Raw genomic sequence first — 23442 nt, forward strand, 5'->3', positions numbered from 1 at the left:
TCCTGATCAAAGAATGCAAAGGAAATGCTTGTGTCTAGGACAATGTATGGCTGAAGGGTACAGAAAGAGTAGAATCATGTCTGTCTAACAGGGCCCGTATTACACAAATGCTCCAGGGGCATGATGGGTGTTTGCGGCAGATTTTTCTTGCTCTCGGTACACTTTGTTATTACAGAAGGGGCCTCAGCCGCTTGTGCAGGCCCTTCTGTAATACCGATTGTGCTGGCACTCACCACATGCCAGTGCTATCTTCAGGGGATATTCCCTCATATGCATGGGGGAGTGCCCCATGTAAATGAGGGAAACCCTTTGCCTCTTCGGCTCTTCTGCAGTACAGACGCGGGCACAGAGGCAAAGAAGCTCTCAGGAGGCGCACTGACAGTGCTCCACCTAAAAGGTGGCGCACTATCAGTGTGCCCCCTGAGAGCAGCCCTCAGAAGGGGGAAAATGGGGGTCCTATGGACCCCCCAACATCCCCTTGCAAGCGGGTGTAGTCAGTGACTGCACCCGCCGGCAAGGAGATCTTTAATCTCCTTCAAAAGTGCAGGCAGGTTGCCACATGCACTGTGAAGACATGGACCAGATGCAAAACATCTGCTCTGTTTTTCACATGAATAAATAAGTAAATAAACCTGGCTAATACGCACGCGCACTTTAAAACTGTAAATAATTATCTACAATGACAAATTTACTCCCTAAGATCTTGTGCTGTGACTCGATTTTATAAATGTACAATTTCATTGAGTTATTCGTCAACAAAGTATAAAATTTAATATGTATTTTAACTGTTCTTAAAATTTTTAGAGTAGTATTTATTCTGTTTAGCTTAGGGATATATGCTTTTATGACAAATGTTGTCGAATAAAGTATTTAAACTGGTAAAAAACTGGTGCGTTTTCCCTCATTGTGCTGAGTGCACATTTTATAAGGTGCGCCCAGTGTAATGAAGAAAAATACACTGCATGTATAATGCGGCCCCAGGTTGATCTCCTGAAAATGTGCCCTTGAGTGTGTAAGAAATAGTGGCATTTATTCCAGTAGCACATACCTTGGTTTATAAGAGAACAGTGTTAAATTTGAGCATAAAGTAATACATTAGAAACTGGGACTCTCTCTTGGTAGGAGTAAAGAAACAGGTAGATAGGGCGGAATGTTTACATCTCTCCTTGGTAAACCGATACAGTTTATTAAAAATGCTGATATTCCCGAAAATTCTGTATTTTTTCAGATGTGTTCCCTTGGAAGTTCCTAAGGCGAGTCTGGCACAGCTCCAAGCAATCTGTATGCGTTTCATGTGGGCTGGGCGCAAGGCCCGACGTGCAGGACGATATATGATATTTCCTAGAAACCTATGTGGCTGGGCAGTGCCAGATATCTCACTATATTATTATGCCTGTATGATTCAAGGTATGAACATTTTACTAACAAGGGCAGGCCCGAAGAATATTGCTGAGTGTCCATCCTTATATCAGATGTTATTGGGGGTAAAAGCCAAAAACTGTCTGTTTCTGTACTAATGGGCACATGCATCAACCTATTTAGGAAGTGCAAACGGTGCGAATCAGTAAATTCGGCCATTTGCGCATCCTAAATACGTTTTTGGGATGCATCAAACAATTTTTCAAAATTCATTTTTTTTTGGGCATTTCCTAAAAATGCGAATGCATTTAAGGAATTGCATTTGTGCGATTCCTTAAATGCAATGCATCAATTTTTTAAAAAATGCAAATAGGAATAGGAAGTGCAAATTAACACGAGGTTGACCCTCGTGTTAATTCGCGAAAATCTTTAAAAAAGAAAAAAAATGCATTTTTTAAACTTTCATGTTACAGACACACATGTCCTTAGGACATGCGTGTGTGAAACATGCACTTTAAAATACATTTCAGGGGTGCAATGGGGGGGGTCCTTTGGACCCCCCTCTGCACCCTTGCAATGCATCAAAAAATTGCGAATTCCAAAAAAAAGAAACGCAAAACGGCATTGATTCCTATGGGCCTCCAGGCCCATAGGAATCAATGTAATGCCATTCCTTAATTGCGATTCGCAATTAAGGAATCGCAATTTCCGAAAAATAAGAAATCCTAAAAACTTTTAGGATTTCTTGATGCATAGGATTTTGCAATTTCTAAATTGCGATTCCTTAATTTTCGCAATTTAGGGAGTGCAAAATCCTACAATGATGCATGTGCCCGTTAGAGTGGAGTTACTACAAACGCACAAGGTTCAAGATATTAGAAGCTGCATATAAGGTCTGGAGAACATTAAGGGGCATGTTTGACATTAAGAACATCTCATGGTATACACCATGGACATCTTCAACATTTTTGCCAATAGACTTGTGGGGCCGGGTGCTGTATAGCTGGAGGTTGAAGGGAATAAAGGTGGTGGGAGACCTCTATTTTAATGGAGGACTTAAATCTTTTGAACAATTACGAGAACAGTTTCAACTGCCTAGGGAGAACTTTGCGAGGTATTTGCAGATTAGGAACTATCTGGTAAATAGTGGAGTCACTTTTCGGTCAAACCCCTTGGTTAAAGAAAATTTGAAAAATGCAAGGATAGTTGTATTATATGGACATATGTTAAGTACTAGGGGGAGTGATATCGAACAACAGAATGACAAATGGGGGATTAGATTGGGTAGGCAGGACATACAAATAGAAATTTCCCTGTGGATGGCTAAAAATGTATTCCTTTCCGAAAAACTGTCCGCGCAGCATTTTAAATCTCTCTTTAATTTATATTATACACCTGACAAGGTTTCAAAATGGCCAGGTGATCTGATTGGGAAATGCTTTCGCTGTTGAGCTATATCGGCAGACGATGTTCATATCTTCTTTACCTGCTAAGCTCTAGCTCGCCTATTGACACAGATCGAAAAATGTATTTCAGAGATTATGGGCAAACTAATTCAGCTATCCGCTACACAGATCCTTCTGGGTGTTGAAATGGGATTGGCGGGGACAGGAATATCAATGCAACAGGATAATTTAATATTTTTAGTGACTGCGGTGTATAGATTATGTATAGCTTCTTCTTGATTACAAAAAGAGCCGCCCTCTTTCGAGGCTTGGAGGGCACGGTTTTTCTCAGTTTATAACATGGAGTATAGTTTGTATGCTCTCAAAGGTCCTCGAAAGAGGAAGGTCGGTGAACAGATATGGGGTGCAGTTTCACAGTATCTTGAGCCTGAAATATGAACCCTAGTATTGCGTGTGATATGTGATACTGGATTCTTTGTTTAACCCTCAATGTTCCACAATGTACGATAGGACTTAGAACTGCCTGAATTAGTGTCCTATTTATGGTTTTTATCTTTGGAATTAAGAATATGAAAGTATTTTTACCTTTGTTTTGACTTTATGCTTGTATTTTCCTGATTGACATGAATGTATTCATTATGTATGTTCCTTTATTACATTGACTCAATCCGACTAACTCATGCATCTTGCAAAAACAAATAAAAAAAAAAAGTAATACATTAGAATAATAGATAGGTAAAAAGTTGAAGAGCCCAGTAATTTTTAGAGGCAAGGCGCTCTCGCATGCTGGTTGCTGAATACCTGGACTCCTAGTTTTGATTCTACCTTATGAATCTTTCATCCACATCCCTGCACTTCCTTTCTCTTTATCTCAATCTTGCAGGCTTTTTGCCATCTATGCTTTTGCCCTTTGTCACTTTTCTGTCTTTCTTTTTCATCTTCTAAGGACTTCTTTCTCTCATTTCTGCCTTTCCCTCTTTTGATCCAGGACTGAGCCTAATAATGGAATACAAGTCTTGATCCCCAAAAATGCCCACCTCCAGTTCGACCCACATTTATAACACTGGTTATGAAAGTTATTTGCCAGCATTAAATAAATCAATCTTAGTTGTGAGGTAAGACTGGTCCGTATTAGGCTAGTAGAAAAGGCGTTGGTTTGGTATCAGAGTGTTTTATTAGTCACAAGATAACCAGGATTTATTTTTTTGTTTCATAAAAGCCAAACACATCTCCCTTTACATGCCCTTGTTGCTGTTAACAATAAAAAGCACTAGCGTCCTGCTAGTTTTCCACTCACTAACAGTATTCAGAAAAGGTATTACATAGCACATGTTTTCACAACAACAAAAGCACACGTTAAACCGTTTGCCTTGATTTTCGTTGTATTAGAGTACTTTCATTGTTAATGAGCTCTATAATATATGCATTATCTGTAAATTGAATTAAAAACCGCAATCGGCTTACTTCTGCATTTTACACAATATCCTCGACCCTGACAACCTGAATTGAGATGAATTGATTGGCTGTGGGAGTTACGACCCTGAGCCTGACTTTAGGACCTAGAGGTGAAAAAAAACGAGAAAAAAATCAATACTTCATAATATTTACCATTATCGTCAATTTCTGCTGATTTATGGAAACCCTTATTTAGTACCCATGGGGCCGAAATGTGTCAATGCTCATTTTCTGCGCAGAAAGATGGCTTGATATTCACACATTGTATGTATTAATGTGGATGCTGCTACAAGGCACATATTCACCACCTCCTCACTCACAGGAGAAAGTGAGAAGAAAGGGTCCTGCAAGGAAACCCCTGACACCCACGCCTACAATTGCATTTTGTGCTGAAAAACAATGAGCCCGCCATGCATTATGCTCAATTTTTTTCCACAATCCTAATAGGAATGCTTATATTAGAATTAATAATAGCTATAATAAAAATTATATAAAATTAACGAGAATGTCTTGTCGTTATAATCACCTACTGAAACATTTATTGTTATGATATAGTTCTGTATATTAAAAGGTAGCACTAACACCCAAAACAATATTACTTATTTTATCAACTGAGGACTGATAGCTGGTCGATAGGCTCTATCGGAATGTAATCCTGTGGCAATCAAGGAGCACACAACATTCAGTTGTAGATATAGTAAGACACAGAAAGGGATATTTACAAGGAGCTAGCACCGCTGCAGTATAATATTTTTTACACAGCGGCGTTGCAGACAGTGCTCCCCACTGCTCCATATTTACAATATGACGCATTGGGCCCAATGCGTAAGTTGGTAGAGGCCTGAGTCACATTATTCCTGCGGCAGGTATAATGTATGCAGGGTAGGCATTCCCACGTTAAAAGCCATGTAGAACTGACACAGTGAAATGTACAACTTTTCACTGTGTCATTCTATGACTTGAATGCGTCATATTCATTATGCCTTCTCAAACCAGGCATAAGGATTGGTACAGGGCATTTAACAGGGGACTTACCTTTGTGTTCTGATTCATTGCTGAAGTTGCATATTCTTACGACCAACTACAGGAATGCATTAATTTAGCACCAAAAGATGCATTAGAATTTCTGATGCATCGTGAATCCTTACACCATCGAACACTATATTGTAATTACAGCTCATCCATGGTGTTGTTAGGGCATTTCTGGCAGGCACAATAAATCTGACACACTGATGCCGGTGCATCAGTTCTTGTAAATATGCTTCACAATTATCTTCCCAGCATTAGCAGTAAGCTGGAATTAAATCATGATGAATGAGAATGGGAATTGTGCATACTTTCCATCATTACATACATATCACATCAGACCAAACAGTCCAACGTGCCAGTGAAAATCCTTTCTATAGCTCTATGGGGCAGATTTATCAAGACTTGGGCCCAGTACAAAGTCATGCAACATGACTCAAACGTGTGCAAAGTCTTAATAAAGAATTTACTCTAGCCCTAGAAGTAACACAAATAGCAGGTTGGACTGCTTTGAGCGACTTTGCAATGAAAGGTTGGACCCATATTTAGAATATGGACTTCACCCCACTACCACCAATGGCATCTGATGCAAACCTTTATCTACTAAAGTTGTTAGACAGGGCTTTGTGAGAAAAAAAGAATATCTCCTTCAGGCTGGCACTAAACATGAGAAATATTTAAATGTCTTCTGACTTTGTGCTGTACATTGCATTGGTGCTGCACTGTAGAACACACATCAAATGTGTGAAAAGTTAAAAAGTTTGCTTGCCACGGTATTTTGTACTGGAAGGGTATGATCACTAACACACCTTTGCACTATGATGCAACAAGCTCTTTGTGGTGCTTGGCAGTCTGTGCATCGAAGCTGAGGAAGAAATCACATGCACCATTTGTTAGTAGATAGCACATTGAGGTGTAGCAAGTTTGGATCTTGTGGTGCATTACACTTATTTTTAAATCTGCCCATATGACTTTGCAGAGGCATTGGATACATCACTCACAGTTCACAAATCAAAACAACCTTTATAAAAGTGCCAGAAATGCCCTAGCCCTAATCTTAGTATTGCGAAAAGAAGAAATACTTTCACAAATAACTTTCTCCTATGAATTAACGATCGGTAACATGGCACTATTGTACTATGTGGGTGTGGTGTGCGTGTGTGTGTGTGAGTGTGTGCGTGTGTGTGTGTGCGTGTGTGTGTCTGTGTGTGTGTGCAGATGTGTGTGTCTTTCCTGATATCAATTTCTGCATCTTGAATAATTGTGTAGCTTTTCTGTCAATGCGGTACTTATTCTGAAAAAGTATTAAAAAGAAAAGTGGCCCTGGTGGTGTTTTGAAACCACCCTGAGTAGTTAAATGTACTTCTTGTATTGACCTTCCAATCAAGTATCAAGCCAATCTTTATACTGTTACTACATCAAAACCATAAAAGATCACATAAAACACAACAAATATAATAGTATAGAACCAACCAGACATACAGCACATGTAAATCAGGCGACTTTGTCCTAATCATCATCACACTGTTTTCAAAGCTTAGTGTCCCAGAACAAATGGATAAAGAAGACTAGTGGCCTTATTATGACTACAGCAGTCACGATGGCAGTCTGACGATTGTCGCACTGCGGGACCCCCACAGTATTAAGACTGTGGTAGTTGGACTTCCATGAGAATGCTGGCACCGCCTGGATCAATGATCCCACTGGGCCGTTGGTCTTTCGATGGGCAGAATATACTGACGGTGCCCCAGGCTGCACTACCAAGAATATTTTGATTTGCCTCAATGCCACCCTTTTCATGGTGGTGTGACCTCCATTAAAAGGGTGGCAGAGAGGGAACAAAAGGGGCCCTATAGAGCCCCCTGTTTTCCCTGTACACAGGGGTTCATGGAGTGGGGCACATTGTGTGCCCCCACTGTATGTCTGTACCCCCTGTTTCAGCACAGAAAGAAATGCATGACATGGTGCATTTCTTTCCATGCTGGAGCGTGTTCTGTCGGTCCCACGACACTGCCGTTCTAAGTCTCATATATTCACATATGAGCCTTAGAAAGGCAGCGCCAAATCACCGCCCGCCAGACCAGGATGTAAGTCCTAATCTGGTGGGTGGTGTGACTACAGGTTTGATGGGCACGCAGTGGGGTGCAGGCGTGGCGGCCTGCTGTGAGACTGCTAAACTTGTACTAAGGCCCAAAGACTGAAAGTATAAAAGAGAAGACCTACATTATTCAAAACCAACAACATATGGTTTTAAAAAGTGAACACTGGTATATTTATAGAATTTGCAACAAAAGCTCAATGTACAGTGCATTGTGCAGAAAATCCATCACAAGAACAGACACTGATACCTTTAAACCATCTCCCTGGTGTAGGATGTGCAACTATATACTGGATAGTACCAATCAAGCTTGAATATAGCAGTGGTGTCTATTCAAAACATGATTAAGGTACATCTGCAAATCTTGATTAGAAGACGTTAATGCCTATTCCATTACAGAACTCTTAATCATTCCACTGCGCTCTCTTACTGCACAAGCAAATCCCTTCAGACTTTCAATCACTGGCTAATTTTTTTATGAGTTACACAATGCAAAAGATCATGATAGCTGTTATCAGTCACATTTACATTGTGGCAGCACACTACATCATGATTCGAGGCCTTCAATTCCCTTTGTCTGCCTATCCTGGATTTCCACAGACCAGAGAGAGGGGAGGAAAGGATGCTGGTACTTCAAGTACCATCTCCATCTAATACAGATGCTTTCTGGACTTGAGGGAAGAAGATGAAGGGCAGATACTGCAGCACAATCTACCCTCTTTCGATGCTGACATAAGAAAACCCCTGGAGGGACAAAGGATAGCAGATGAATCGAAATGGATATCAGATGAGATGAAATGCTTCAGGCTCACATGTTATAAATTTAAAGTACTCTGAGGTCTGTATTCAAAATGTGTTACATACAGAGCAAAAATAGAACATGCAATTGAAATATGAAAAGAGAATACTGTAATCAAAAAAACACTAAAGTATATACTTCAACCAATCCTATTAAATCAGTATCAGATGTAACGTTGCATGAGGTCACAGGACAGACAGAAGTAGCTTTCAAGAAATTACCAATGAAAATCACTCACATTTTTAGTGCCCCAACCCTAGAATGCCCATTTCACTTTGTATAACATTTGCAAAGCTGCTGTAAGCCACAACGGGTCCTATTACAGGAAAATATCACTGGTTCGAAATTGGGCACCCCAATTTGCACAACTATGCTACTTATGCAACATCGAACGATAGGGTAAATATTGTGACACAAGGACATAATTGAAGAAAATGGATTGTGTGAAAAGTTTGAATTATATTCAACATTTGTAACAGCAACTTAACAAAGAAACATGTTTGTACGTGTTTAAAAATGGTGTAAATAGATTTTGCATTATGTTGGTTACATATGCAATACAAATGGAACTACATTATTTTCCTGAAGCTTATCTAAATATCATTCACATTCTAAAGTGGAGAAAATATCGTTTCTTCATCTACATACACTCAGCAACCTTATGTTAAATTCTGCTTGGACTATGTTTTGCCGTTGTGTAAATATTGTATGCCATAGTCTTCATTACACAAGAAGCAACGAGTGTGCACATATTTTTGTCCTATTTTGCATCAGCCCAAAGTGTCTGTAATATGACCACAGATGAAGGCAGGGAAAACCCTGAGGAGTCCGCACTAAAAGTAGCTTGAATATCCAAGACTTAAACCACAGATGAGCAGAAGTCTCCCTGCTGGGTCTGCATGGAATTTACTAAGTATAAAAAAAAATACTCAAATGGAAAATTAAATAGATAATTATTTGGAAATGAAAGATTCTGAAATGTTGTGCCAAAGGTAGTAGAGTTTATCAAGAACATTGCCTGACTTATATCCTCTATCCTTAATAAATGGACTGCTAAGACAGATATAGTGTGACGAAACAGGGGGTTTTGCTGTCCCCCCCCAACTTTTTGCCCCCATTTTGACTCCTAGATGCTGGTTTTCGGATTCTGATTGTGCCCTGGGCTCTGCTAACCAGACCCAGGGCATGTGCTCTGTGTAAATGGGACATGGTAATTAGGTATTGTTACAATTGGTACTGACAACTTACCTGTAAGTCCCTAGCAAATGGTAGGGTATATAAGTTTAGAGGACATGCAGATTTAATGCACTGATGTGTTACTGCTGTCATTTTAAAGGCTGCTTTTAAAATTAAATTATATTGACTTAAAATAAATTATATCCAAATTCGACTTTGGAATTAAATGTACCTCCAAAGTCTTATACTACCTTTTTTCATCATATAAGCCACCCCTAAAGCCTCTCGTAAGTGCCCCAGGGGTAGGGTGTCTGTAACTATAAGCAAGGACAGTTTAAGAGATGTTTACCTTCCTGATGAGGGAAAAAATGACAATTTAGTTTTTCCTCAGTACAGCACAATGGTTCCATAGGCTAACATAGGAATACTTTAATAAAGTATAAATACTGATAGGAGTAGCTAAAAATATAATTCAAAGAGTTAAAAAGATATAATAATTCCAACAACTTGCCAGGATTAGATGTACTATGACTATCACAGAACATACGTTATAGAACTTACTTTTCTGATGAACCAAAATACAACCTTCCAGCAGCCTCTCCTGCTTGGCCAGCCTTTGACAAGCGGAGCCAAATGGCTCTGATGAATTGTGTGAAGGGGCCTGCATAGAGACAAAGAACATCTGGTGGAAGGAGGTCTGCAGAGCAAAGGGCAGGATGGTGGTGGAGAAGTCAAACTGGTCTTCAAAGATGGAATGACAGGACAGGACACAGGCTCACTTAACATCCTGCACCCCCAACCAGACAGGAGCCCCAGTAATTGAATTAGCAGAGGGGCTGGACGGGGGGCGTTAGGGAAACCTAGCCACACAAGTTGGTTGGCTCAGCAAAACCTAACCTCCAGGAGAGAGCTCCATTGTTGGATTTTAATGGAATAGTGCTTTTGGGACAAAAATGTGTTACCCTTTGGAGAAAGTTGTCATACCTGAAGGTGGCACTTTTCACCCCTTTGGTCAGTGGTACACTCTTGCTTGTCACCCAAGAGCACTGGATAAATATGGAAGAGCTGCTAAGCAACTCAGATCTCTACCTTGAAAATACAAGAAGCACTGCACAAGAGAGAACTGCGCTTTTAAGCACCTGCTGCACACTTTGGTCTTTATCCCAAAAATGACTTTGCCTTGCTTTGAATGTTGACGGAGTTGACTCCCTGAAAGCAACAGACTAAAAGATCTCCACCTGCAGCATTTCCATCAAGACGAACCCAGCTGGACAGCATCCAGTGGATTTTTAAGGTGTTGGCCTAGTTTATTGTAGGAGAGATAGTCCCAATATCCCAAGGAGCAACTCATACCTTCTGGAACCTGGGACTGGTGTTTTGTATACTTTGGAACCCCATAACGACCTACTGGAAAAAGATTAATAACTTTGGTGAAGTTTGGAGAATTTTTATAAAAAGAACAATATGGTGATTGACTCATCGACGAGAGTCAAGGTGACAACGTCGAACAGCGACTCGTCTGAGATTCAGGTTTGCCCCACTGGAGCTCTGGAGCTTTATGTCATTGATGAGACTTCCAGGAATTGACTGAGACATCACGCTGAGCCAAGCCACTGTTGTCGAACCCAAACCCAGCCTGAAGAGAAGCCTTGCTCAACGTCGAGAGAAAGAGGTAAAAAAAACAGTGACTACGTCAGAAGGTAAAAACTGGACCAGTCCCTACCGCTAAGTGTATGTGACCCATGCTCCTTCACGGTCGGCATGAAATTATGATATTGTCCTGATCAAGCACAACCAGATGTCCCAAATTGGCACTTTGGATTTTAGGTACTAGAAAATGTTTATTCTTTCAAAATTCTTCTCTCTGGTTCCCCACATTGGATTGTTGTAATTTTGGTGTTATTTTAATAGTGAAAATGTTTCCTATGTTTTATAAATTGTGTTCGATTTTTAGTGTCTGTTGTGATTTGTTTACTTACTGTATTAAGTGTTTTTAAATACTTTATACACCAGTCTCCTAAGTTAAGGCTATCTGCTTGCAACCAGGCTTCCATCGGTTGAGCAAGCATTAATGCTTTAAGAACTTGACAGAACCTCATTATGATTGTGGCCTTATTACTATTGAAAGATACCTACCTACTCCTACTAATTAACCACCAGTGTTTTCATTTTCCAGCCAAGATTGGTACTGCCTCTCTTTGCTAGGCCTGGAATGTGTCAGGGGAGCCAAACACCAGTGAATGTATCCCAAAAGATGTGGATACTTTTCTATAACGCCAAACTCTGCACAAATTCAAGGCTAGTACCTCAGCTGCCCAACCCATGGATCTTTGAATTTGGTACTTAGGGACTGTGTGCATGTGTTGCAAGCATATTCATACTTAAGAGCCTTCTGGAGATGTCATCCAATTACCCCTCATATATTAATAGGATCAATAAATGTTTTCATGAACTGAGGAACAATACCGTAGCCAGATTAATAGGGTGGGGAATATTCAATGCTTTGATCTTGCATTCAGGTCTCACAAACTCTTTAAATCCAATGTATTTCTGGGGGTTTTATAATTTGGCTAAAACGAAATTCCCTGGTGTATGCGGAGAATACATGTGTATTGTTTTGACGAGGCTACCATTTCAAAACAATAGGCAAGACGCAGTTCATGCGTTTGGCTTGATTACTTCTTCAACATTCATTAAGTAAGTTGTATTTTAAACAACATGCGTTTTCTGTTGATTTGTTTAATCCTGGCTACTAGAAAAAAAGAGTTGATAAGCAGAAACAGTGTTTATCGATGTTTTTACAAGCGGAAGGCGGATTCAAGGAGAAATTAACAAGTAACCAGTATTTGTATGTTATGTTCTTATACGTTATACATTTAAAAATAAACTGAAATTCTGTGCATATAATGCACGTTTTAACTAGAGAACACGAAAATGTGATTTGCCTCCTTTATGCATGTGCTTTGAAATGAAAGTAGACTTTTGCAATGAACACAAAACTTTAAAAGAAAGTATCCGCTTGCAAACTCTTATTAGTTATTTGATAATTGCGTTGTAAGTAAATTAGTGTGTGAGGGAGAGACACCTTTAACGGAAGTTCAGTTCAAAACTCCACACTCAAGCAGTCAGTCTTTTTTAATATTTGCACATTTCTTGCTATAATGCACGTTTTTAATGTTGATCGACAGCTTTCATACAAATTCCAGAAATATTTAAATCCGAAGAATGTCCTTTTGTCACTTACATGTTCTCATTTCTCAAAAGAAAAAAAGCAATATGTAAATATATGTCATGAAAATGATGGATAGGACTAGGAACCTTTAATTGCTTACGGTAGTATTACCGAGAAGAATGCTTGAATTCTGACAGCTACAGGCCACTTTCTCAGCCTATCACAGCGCTGCATCTAAGAAGCAATGTGCCAGCTCAGCGGAACCTAATTACTTGAATATGTAATCTACCCTTGGGATAATTAAATATCTTACAGTGAGATCAGAATCGCAGCAATACACAAAAATATATTTAAAAATACATTCAAACTTTGTCTTTAGAAAAAAACGTGGATTGAGCATCAAGGTTGGAGGAAGCTGATGGCTTTGAATGATATGTTTTGTGTTTCAAGACGGATCGGTGACATGTCCTTTACGGGCACCATCAAGGTTGCATGTCAGTTGCAAATGAACCTGCTGGTTAGATGTGGATTATTGTCTGTTTGGAAGTGGATACAATCACCATCTGCTCCATTAAAATTATGAAGCTTCCATCAAAGGGAAATTACACACCCGCTGTCAGGATTTTTGTTTGATTGACATTTCTTAGCAAACGTTAAGAAGCTCTGAAAATAAGTGAGCCACAAATCGAAGATGCCATTGGATTGATATCAGTTTTATGTACGTTTCTAGCTGACGAAGATTGGATTCACAACTTCCTGTACACAAAGTTGCTGCTATTTCCCGACTCACCTATCTTTTATTGTGGTATGCGGGGTCATAGTGTAATTCAGTGGAGATCTTATGGTAATTGATTGATCACTGAAAGGTGTAGCTTACTCTTAGAAGGTAGTTACATACCGGAAGTTACCGCTAACTTTAGAATCACAGTCCCTCAAATAATTATGCATTTGGGAGTGATTTACCGTGAGTTTGGCTGGATGGCCCAGTGACGCAGCAAGTGATGCCTGGAACCTAGTTCAAGGAAGGAAATGGCCGCTGGATGAAGTGTGAAATACAGTGAAGTCAAGCTTCAGTGGGCCAATCAGGCATGTGGGCCACGATGACACTTCACCTGCTGCACCAACTGAAGCCACACCCCCGGAATGGCCTACATTACACGTGTAGAACACTCACCTCTTTATTTTTTATAATGTAATTTGATGTTCGCCTCCTACTTTCCGGTTGTTTAGAAATAGTTGTCAATGAGAAGACTTAAATTTATATTGTAAATAAACAATGATAACAATCTTGAAGTTGTATTGAAATAGATGCAGGCTGCTAAAATCTGAAACAAAAGGGAAAATAAACGTTGTTTGGTCAGAAAACCTGGTGCTAAACAACGCTGAACTTATATGTGATAGTGATGCAAATTAACAAAAAATGTTTAAACAAAGTAATATGCGTTTTTAGTACCAGTTAATTTGCATATTTTATGATGGCTAAAGGGCCCTTTTAGTATATAGGAAGTACAAGGGCTAAGCAGACACTGCTAGATTCCTAATATTGCTTTTGGGATACACATCGCCAACAAGAGAAATAGTGTTGGCCCGACAATGATCCCGTCAGGAGACAGACAGGTTCCAATCATAGCTTCAAATGAGAGGGTGAACAATTTGTACAAATGAGGGCGTTGCTTTGATCAGTTGCACAAGAGGGTGTGTTGCACACGAACACCCCAATTCAATGCCACCCAGGGCTGCTGTGTGGTGGGTGCAGCAGTGTTTCATCTGTAGGCTGCCCAGCAACATTAAGAGCATATTTTTTATTCGACTAGCCTGTTGAGCTCCAACCTTTCTAACGTTTTCACTATGATGTTGCAATTAAAACATCTTAGAAATGCAAACAAAGTATAAATGTATTTGTCAAAAACTAGTTTATTAAATTGGGAGGGGCTAGAACTGCCAACATAAAAATAAAATCTAATTATCTCATGTAGGAAATCTGCCTTTTCTGTGTTTTCTGTGCGTCCACACTAGATTTTAAATCTTTTATGTACCCTGGTTTGGTACCAAATTGACTCTGGGTACAATGGCACAGCTATCCAGTACTACAGGTCTTGTGTTTTACTTTACTCTAAAAAGTAGTTTCACTGAATTGTTGTATTTAACTATGCAAATTTCCACTAAGGCCATTGCAAACTGGAATAGAAATTACACAAGTATCGTCACGTTGAGTGCCATATCTGCAGGTCAATGTGTGTATTTACACCACCCACTTAAATAAAAACAAAATATTGCTTCAGGGAGCACCATTTTGTTCTTAATGGCTATAGTTTTAAAGGGTGATTTCAGGGCTTAGGCCTTTGTAGAAGTAAGAGCGGTGAGAGAGATTTTAGAGTATGGGGTGGGTAGAGGTAAAGGGAGGAAAGTGTGAATTTAATGCTCAGCAGTGGTTAGAGGTAACAGGAGGTAAAGGGAACTAATAGTGATTTTAGAGAATATGGGCTTGTTAGACCTGGCATCTCTGGCATGGTTTCCCCTGACGTTTTGCCTCTATCTCCCGCATTTTTGAAGCTGTGCTGGATTTCATTTTTGCTGATTTAGATGCTTTGGGCACTTTGCCACTGCTGATCAGTCTGCAAGTGCTCCCTTTGTAAATTGTCATTACAATTGGTTCTCCCTGATTGGCATATTTGAATGGAATCACTGACAGAATATCAACAACAAGAATATTGACAACAAAAATATCGGACCCGAAATATAGATGTCCAGAATGTCGAGGTCCTATCTACAGAAAGATAAGTACAAAAATATCGAAAAAAGATATTGTTAACAAAAATATCGTTGTTAAAACTATCTTTTTTTAATGTTTAAGAAATAATATAAAATAAAGTAAATAATTAAAATTAACATAGTTAAAATTAATTTAAAATGTTCAAAATGATAACTAATACATATAGGGGTCGATTCCGATTCGGGAAACTAATCCGTACGACGATTCGTATTCGTAGCCATTTCCATACGAATCGTAAAGATCCATCCGAATCGCGTAGTACGATCCGTTGCGAGAAAATACGTTGAATCATTGCGAACCGTATGAAAATGAAGGGTAAATCCGTACGACATCGACCCGCACAGTGAACCGTACTATTCGTAAAAATGTCGTACAACCCGCCAAGTACGATCTGGGCCGGGGAATGAGTACGCGATTCGTACGGTAAACGTCGCATATGAGCAATTCGTACGGAGGGCAACACTATCACATATGCACTGTACCCCTAAAAACAAGGGGTGTACGCACACGGTGTACGCACCGTACACCTACGAACTTGGGGTGTTCGAACCGTACCTCTACAGTCCGTACACCTAAGATCATGGGGTGTACGCACGGGGACATACTCACCATACCCCTGAAATCCAGGGGTGTACGCACTGTACCCCGATGCACTGTACCCCTGCAATCATGGGGTGTATGCACCGTACCCGGGGGGGGGCAGTTTCGTATGCATTTTGAGGTAAAACCTGCTTTTCGGACGTTTTAAGCTCCCGTAGAAAAAGAGTTGTACGGAGTGTTGTTGATACGATTCGTAATTGCTGGGTCAGAAAATGCAGCTTCGATCCGTACGGATACCGCGTACTGTGCGTTCCGAATACGATTAGTACAAATTAGTGAGTTGTACGGTCTTCGGTATGATTTGTATGGAGAACTGCCTTGGGTACACATCGTACTACATCGTACGTACGGGTACGGTTCTGCATACGATTCGTACGGGGAAAAAGCTCCGTGCGGCTATTCGGAGGGCATTTTACCTAATTGGAATCGGCCCCATAATGTAAATTTTTTTTAACATATATATGTAAAAAATATTAAATATATACTTACTTAATAACACTTATAAATAATTATTTTAATAACCTATACATTTGTAAACACCATATTAAAACTTATAAATACATATATACACATACACCAATAATATAAATAAAAATATATAGCAAATTAAAAAAATAAAATTTCTTTAATCTTTTTAAAATACATTATACACTACATTACCTAAAACAGAAGAGAAAATATTGGATAATGGAGGGGATAAAATTACTATGCAACAGTAGTGAAAGTGTTGGATAGCGTAGAGGTAAACATTTATATTCCCACTCCAGTGAGTGCAACAGGAGGTAAAGTGGTGGATAGTGTATGGATAAAAATTACTATTCCCACTCTAGTGAGTGCAACAATAGGGAAAGTGTTGGATATCGTAGAGGTAAAAATGACTAGTCCCACCGCAGAGAGAGCAACAGTAGGGACAGTTTTGGATAGCGTAGGGGTTAAAATGACTATTCCCACTCCAGTGAGTGCAACAGGAGGTAAAGTGGTGGATAGTGTATGGATAAAAATTACTATTCCCACTCTAGTGAGTGCAACAATAGGGAAAGTGTTGGATATCGTAGGGGTAAAAATTACTAGTCCCACCGCAGAGAGAGCAACAGTAGGGACAGTTTTGGATAGCATAGGGGTTAAAATGACTATTCCCACTCCAGAGAGTGCAACAGTAGGGAAAGTGTTGGATAGTGAATGGGTAGAAATGACTATTCCCACTCCAGACAGTGCAACAGTAGAGAAAGCGTTGCATAGCGTAGGGGTAAAAATGACTATACCCACTCCAGTGAGTGCAACAGTAGGGAAAAAGTTGGATAGCGTAGGGGTAAAATTGACTATTCTTACTCCAGAAAGTGCAACAGTAGGGAAAGCGTTGGATAGCAAAGGGGTTAAATTTACTATTCCCACTCCAGAGAGTGCAACGGTAGAGAAAGTGTTGGATAGTGAAGAGTTGAATACTTATTAATTAAAATGATTATTTAAATTTAAATAAAATAATAATTAATTAATAATACATTATTTATAAATAATAACAAATAAACATTGATAGTTACTTCACTATAATGAAATTACTTCCCACTCTATAACCCTATAAACCCACAACACGCACCTAAAGAAAATAACACAATTATTATAATTATCAATCAGTTAATACAAATTAATTACAGATTAATAATTTATTAACGATAATGTAATTAACAATACCAATAAATAAAAGTTAATAATTACTTTATCAAAATTAAATTACTTTCCACCCTATTCCCTACCACTGAGGGATTCGATGACTAGGTTGGAACGCGAATTGTTCTTCCTAGAACGTCAGCAGGAGCTGCAGCCGGCGGACTCCTTACTGGCAACCATACGACTTAAGGTCTCTGAGTACAACGATTTGGCAGAACAAGAGGTTACATTTCTATCCAAGCGTTCTAGAGCAAGGTATTATGGTGAGGGAGGGCGTCCGGGGCGTGGGCTGGCGGATAGGATTAAAGAACCTTGGGCCAGACACTGTGGTGTACAAGAAGTCATGGATGGGGACGTGAATGTGACAACTGCGACTGGTATTCTGGATTGCTTTGTGACATATTACAAACAAATGTACGGACATAGGGAGACGGCTGCAGAGGAAGAAACTGAACAATACTTAGAAGACATAGCTCTGGTCTGGTTATCGAGGGGTCAGCAGGAATTCTTAATGCATCACATCACGGAAGGGGAGATCCGCGACGCGATCGCGGCTCTGCCCAATGGTAAGGCGGCGGGTACTGATGGATTGCCATCTGAGTTCTATAAAGAGTACGCAGACCTACTGCTGCCACACTTGGCAGTGGTCCCCTAGAGGAGGCCTTAGAGCAGGGACAATTGGCAGCCACAATGAGGGAAGCTTTGCTGGTGGTGCTGCCGAAGCCGGGCAAGCCGCTCAATCAGTGCGAGTCGTACAGACCGCTGTCTCTTATGAACACGGACGTTAAAATCATTGCGAAGGTACTGGCGACGCGGCTGCGCTTGATCTTACCGGTTATGGTCCTACCGGATCAGTCCGGTTTTGTTCCCCTTCGATCTACAACACACAATTTAAGGGCTTTGTTCGCTGTTCTACATCTCCTTCAGCCGGATCTGGCGGCGGTTGCAGTGCTTTTGGATGCTGCTAAAGCGTTCGATTCTGTTGCCTGGAAATATATGATAGTGGTCTTGCGGCGTATGGGTGTTCCCTTCTTTTTTATATCCTTGATCAGCCTGCTCTATACGAACCCAGTTGCAAGGGTGCGAGTGAACGGTCATGCTTCGGCTCCATTTTCCATCCAGAGGGGAACTAGGCAGGGATGCCCACTCTCGCCTCTGCTATTTGCTCTTATAATGGAGCCTCTGGCATGTATACTGAGACAGAGATATGCGGACACTGCATTGCGATTCCCTCTTCGGTCGCTGGCAATATCAATGTATGCTGATGACATGGTTTTGTATGTGAGGGACCCTGCCCACAATCTTGACAGAATATTGCGGGACTTCATTCGATTCGGGCGCTTTTCTGGACTTACCATTAATTGGGACAAATCCATAGTGTTGCCTCTCACAGAAGTTACGCAGCCGTTTTCATTGGAATTTCCCTTGGAATGGGCCGTAGAACCTGTTCGGTACCTGGGAATCTGGGTGCATAGAGATGTCCAAGAGATGATCAGGGCTAACTACGGAGTGGCTGTATCAAAATTGGAAGATCAGGTGACCCGATGGATCCGATTGCCACTTTTGTTTGCAGACCGGGTCTCTCTGATTAAAATGGTGGTCCTGCCCAAGTTTTTGTATTATTTCGTTAATATACCGATAGCCCTAACATCAAATTTTTTCGCCCAGCTTCAATCCATATTACTCACGTTAGCCTGGGGAGGAAAGAAACCAAGAGTGAGGTGGGATACCCTGACGAAGCCATATGAATTGGGTGGTTTTGCGGTACCAGACATGAAACTGTACTACCTCTGTGCTCAGGCTCACTTTGCCACTTATTGGCTATCGGCACCACCTTACACGCCACATGTGGCGCTCGAGGCCAGTGCAGTGCTGCCACTACCCCTAAAGGCGATGGTGGTTAATACTTACTCGGTATACGAGAAAGGCGAGGTGGACACGGTACAGTGCACAGCTAAGGCATGGAGGGAATTGGGCAAACGTTCGAACAAATTACCACTTTACTCACCAGCAATGCCGCTACTGCACCATGCGGATATTTCGGTCACGAGGGAAGTGGGAGCGCTACAGTTGCTACAGGGGGCTGGAGTAAATACTATGGGAGATATTTTCCAGAATACTCAGTTTCTCCCATTACAGACTGTATTGGATCGCACATCGAACGCCACCATGGCCACCTTTCTTTATACTAGGTTGCGGGCGGCGATAAATGCTTTATACTCTTCCTACCCTACAGAACCGCCTGTGCTAGGCGCATTGCAAATAATTTATACGACATTCAATCGGGCGAGATTGGTTTCGCACTTATGTTGAGCGTCGCAGGAGCATGAGGGGGGAGGGGCTGAGATAGCAAAGGCACGATGGGATGAGTGTCTGCCTGACCCCTTGACGGATGATGAATGGTCTGAGTGCTGCTCTATGACAGGTAAATTTGCAGTGAATGGCAATTTTAGACTTATCCACTATACGTTTTTGCACCAATGGTATTACACGCCTGCACAGCTGGCCCGGTATGGGCTCCGTGACTCCTCTGTTTGTGTGCGGTGCGGATTAGATGGCGCAGACTTTCTCCATTTAGCTTGGGGATGCGCAAGGGTGTCTGCTTTCTGGACGGATGTAACTGTGGCTCTATCCGAAATGACATCGGTTGAGATAGCTAAGGATCCGCGTTTGTGTCTCCTGGGCGTGGCCTCTGGAGTGCCAGCTGGAAAGCGAAAATTGGTAGTGCTGGCGCTGCAGATTGCTAAGCGAAAGGTGGCTGCTTGCTGGGGAGGGAGACGGGCGCCAGATGTCAAACTCTGGCTACAAGATATAGCGTATTGTCGAGATCAGTTGGCCTGTTACTACAAAGAACTGCCTGCTGCTTCGTGTCCGCTAGATATTTGGGGCCCATATACTGAGTACATGCTGTCTAAGTTGAACGATGATTGATGAATGCTGACTGTCAGAGTGAGTTGTATGAATTTGGTGCTCCGGTCCCTTCTCGATGAACTAGTGCCCGCTGCGGAGTACTGCTTTTTGACCCGATGTTGCCTATCCCTGCACGTTAGGGGTCCTCCTACACTTTCGGTTTGTGGCCAATTGACCCTGCTCACATTGTTCTAAACTGCAATCCACTACATTTGGGCACCTTGTGTGTCTGACTCTGACCTGTCTAATGACTGCACTACTACTGTGTATAGTTTGCTATGCTGATTACCTTACCTATTGTTTGAAGCTCTGTACTATTGACTGCTATCTTGATTGGATTTCGGGGTTGTTGGTGGAAGGGTAGTTGGAATGTTTGGCTGTTCTTATGGAATACTCTAAATAAGGCTCCTTGTGACTGCACTTTGACAATGCACGACTATAGATAACCGTATCGGCTGGTTGTATTGACACAATATGGATTGATGTTGGTTGACTTTGACGGGATTGTTGAAGCATGAATATCGAGTTGTGTTGCGGCCGGCCCTCTCTGCGGGTTGTAGGCCAAGTGCTGTGTTCTTGCATTATGGTATAATAACGTTTATAAAATAAAAAAAAACAAAAAAAACAATTAATAAAAAATAATTACCAATTAATAATTAATTAACCATATATTAATTATCAAAATCAATACATACAAATTAATAATTACTTTATTATAATTAAATTACTTCCCACCCTATTCCCTATAAACCCATAACCCATAAAAAAAACATTAATTCATTTACCAAATCATTATTGATAATTAACAACTAATTAATAACTAATTATTAATAAATTAATTAACACAATTAACAATATAATATATTAAATACATAAATATTAACAAATAAAATATATGTATTAATTAATTATAATTAAATTACCTTCCACCTTACTCCCCTTTAAACCCACAACCCGCTACGGAATTAATACACAGAATTTACTTTAAAAAGAATTAATAATTTCTAAAAATGTAATACATATATAAAAAAAATACTTAAACAAAAATATAGAATACATATATTTAAAATACATACAAAAATAAATAACACTAATATAAACATTGATTTTATTAACAACGATATTTTTATAAATTATATTACTGTCTTCGATATTAAACAACTTGATATTTCTTACCTTACTGTCGATAGTCTGGTCCACAATATTCTTCCTTTCGATATTTTTGTACCTCGATATTAAAAACTCGATATTACTGTAGGTCAGAAAAAAAACCTCAATATTATATCTGTTTACCGTTTGATTTACTGGTAAGTCCCTAGTAAAGTGGACTGAGTGTGCCAGGGCCTGTAAATCAAATGTTACTAGTGGGCCTGCAGCACTGATTGTGCCACCCACATGAGCAGCCCATAAAATGTATCTCATACCCGCCACTGCAGTTTCTGTACACAGTTTTAAAATGCCATATCGACCTGGCAAGTGCACCCACTTGCCAGTCCCAAACCTCCCTATTTCTCACATGTAAGACACCCCTCAAGGTTTCCTCATGGACAGGATGCAGTGTATGAGAAAGGTAGGACATGTACTGCTGTGTGTGACGTCCTGATAGTGAAATACTGCACATCTCGTATTTCACTATTGAATGGCTATCTTTCCCAAAGGATGGCAGGGGAGATACTCTGTAACATCTTACAAGTATAGCTTCCCATTGGGTCCGGAAACAGAAACAGAGTTTAGGTTCTCTGAACTCAGAATTTAATAACACACCTTTTAGTAAAGTTGTTTTGTGTGTTTGAAAATGCCACTTTTAGAAATTAGGCATTTTCTTTTTTAACCATTCTGTGTTGCCTCTGCCTGTTTGTGAATTGACTTTATGGTGTCGAATTGACAGTGGCTGAGGATGTACATTCACTGTAGACAGCAACGTGGGGTTGAGGTGTGCCTGGGTCTTCCGGGACAACTCGGAGCTGAGCTGAATAGACCTTGGCTGCATTTAGAGTAGTGGAAGGAATTTTCTTTGCACCTGAATAGAGCCAGTCCCCCTTGCATAAATGCTGTCTCCACCCAATGTGGTCATACTGCACCATTGAGGACAGAAGAGGTTTGGACTGGGCTCAGAGTCCCTTGCACAAAGAAGACAAAATACAAAATTGGGTATAAGTAGTGGACCTTTAGCCCCAGAATTTTAGACCACTTCTGGACTCAAGAGGAAGCTTTGTCAAGGAGAAGAGCTGGAGAACTGAGAGGAGGAGTACTTCCCCTTTGTTGTGTGCGGTTGGTGTGCAGTTGCAGCTTCTGGTAAGGAAACAAAGACTGGAACTTTGCTGAGAAACCTGCTTAAAGAAGAATCTCCAAGGGCTTGTGTATGCTGACCTCCTGCTCTGAAGTCTTAGGGACACAAAGACTTCACCCCAGCTCGCCTGAACACTATTGCTGAGAGTTCTGACCTGACAGGAGGTGCCTGTTCCCTTTGTGGGCCCCTGGAAGTTGTTCCTGCTGTTGGGATCTGGAAGAAACTTTAGAGAAGTAAGAAAAGCAATCTCTGTGACACCGTCACCAATGCTGCTGTGATACAGCGACCTGCACCAAGTTCCGGTGCACCTCTCATGAAGTGCATGACACACAACCCCAGCCTGCACCATAGCTCCAATGCCTTTCGACGCCCTTCGAAGCCTGCAGTTATCAGCCTTCTCGACCCGCCGAGGATGACTCCAAAAACTTTTTGATTTTGCCTCCCCAGAACCGACATCTCACTGCCGATGCAGCCAACTTCCCCTGTCCTGGATCTGACACATCGCCTCCTCGCGGACACGATGCCTCGCCTCCCTTGGGGCAGCCATGGAGCCAGCCTCGACCTCGGCTCTGACGCCTCACCTCCACGACGCTGTGCATCATCATAGACGTTGTTTTTCAAGGTACTGTTTGCTTGGGGGTCGTTGTGACTTTGTGCCCAAAGCCGGGCACCTCACATACATCGGTCAGCACCGTACATTGGATCTATTGCTG

The sequence above is a fragment of the Lissotriton helveticus genome, chromosome 12, assembly GCF_964261635.1.
Source record: "Lissotriton helveticus chromosome 12, aLisHel1.1, whole genome shotgun sequence".
Lineage (NCBI taxonomy): Eukaryota > Metazoa > Chordata > Amphibia > Caudata > Salamandridae > Lissotriton > Lissotriton helveticus.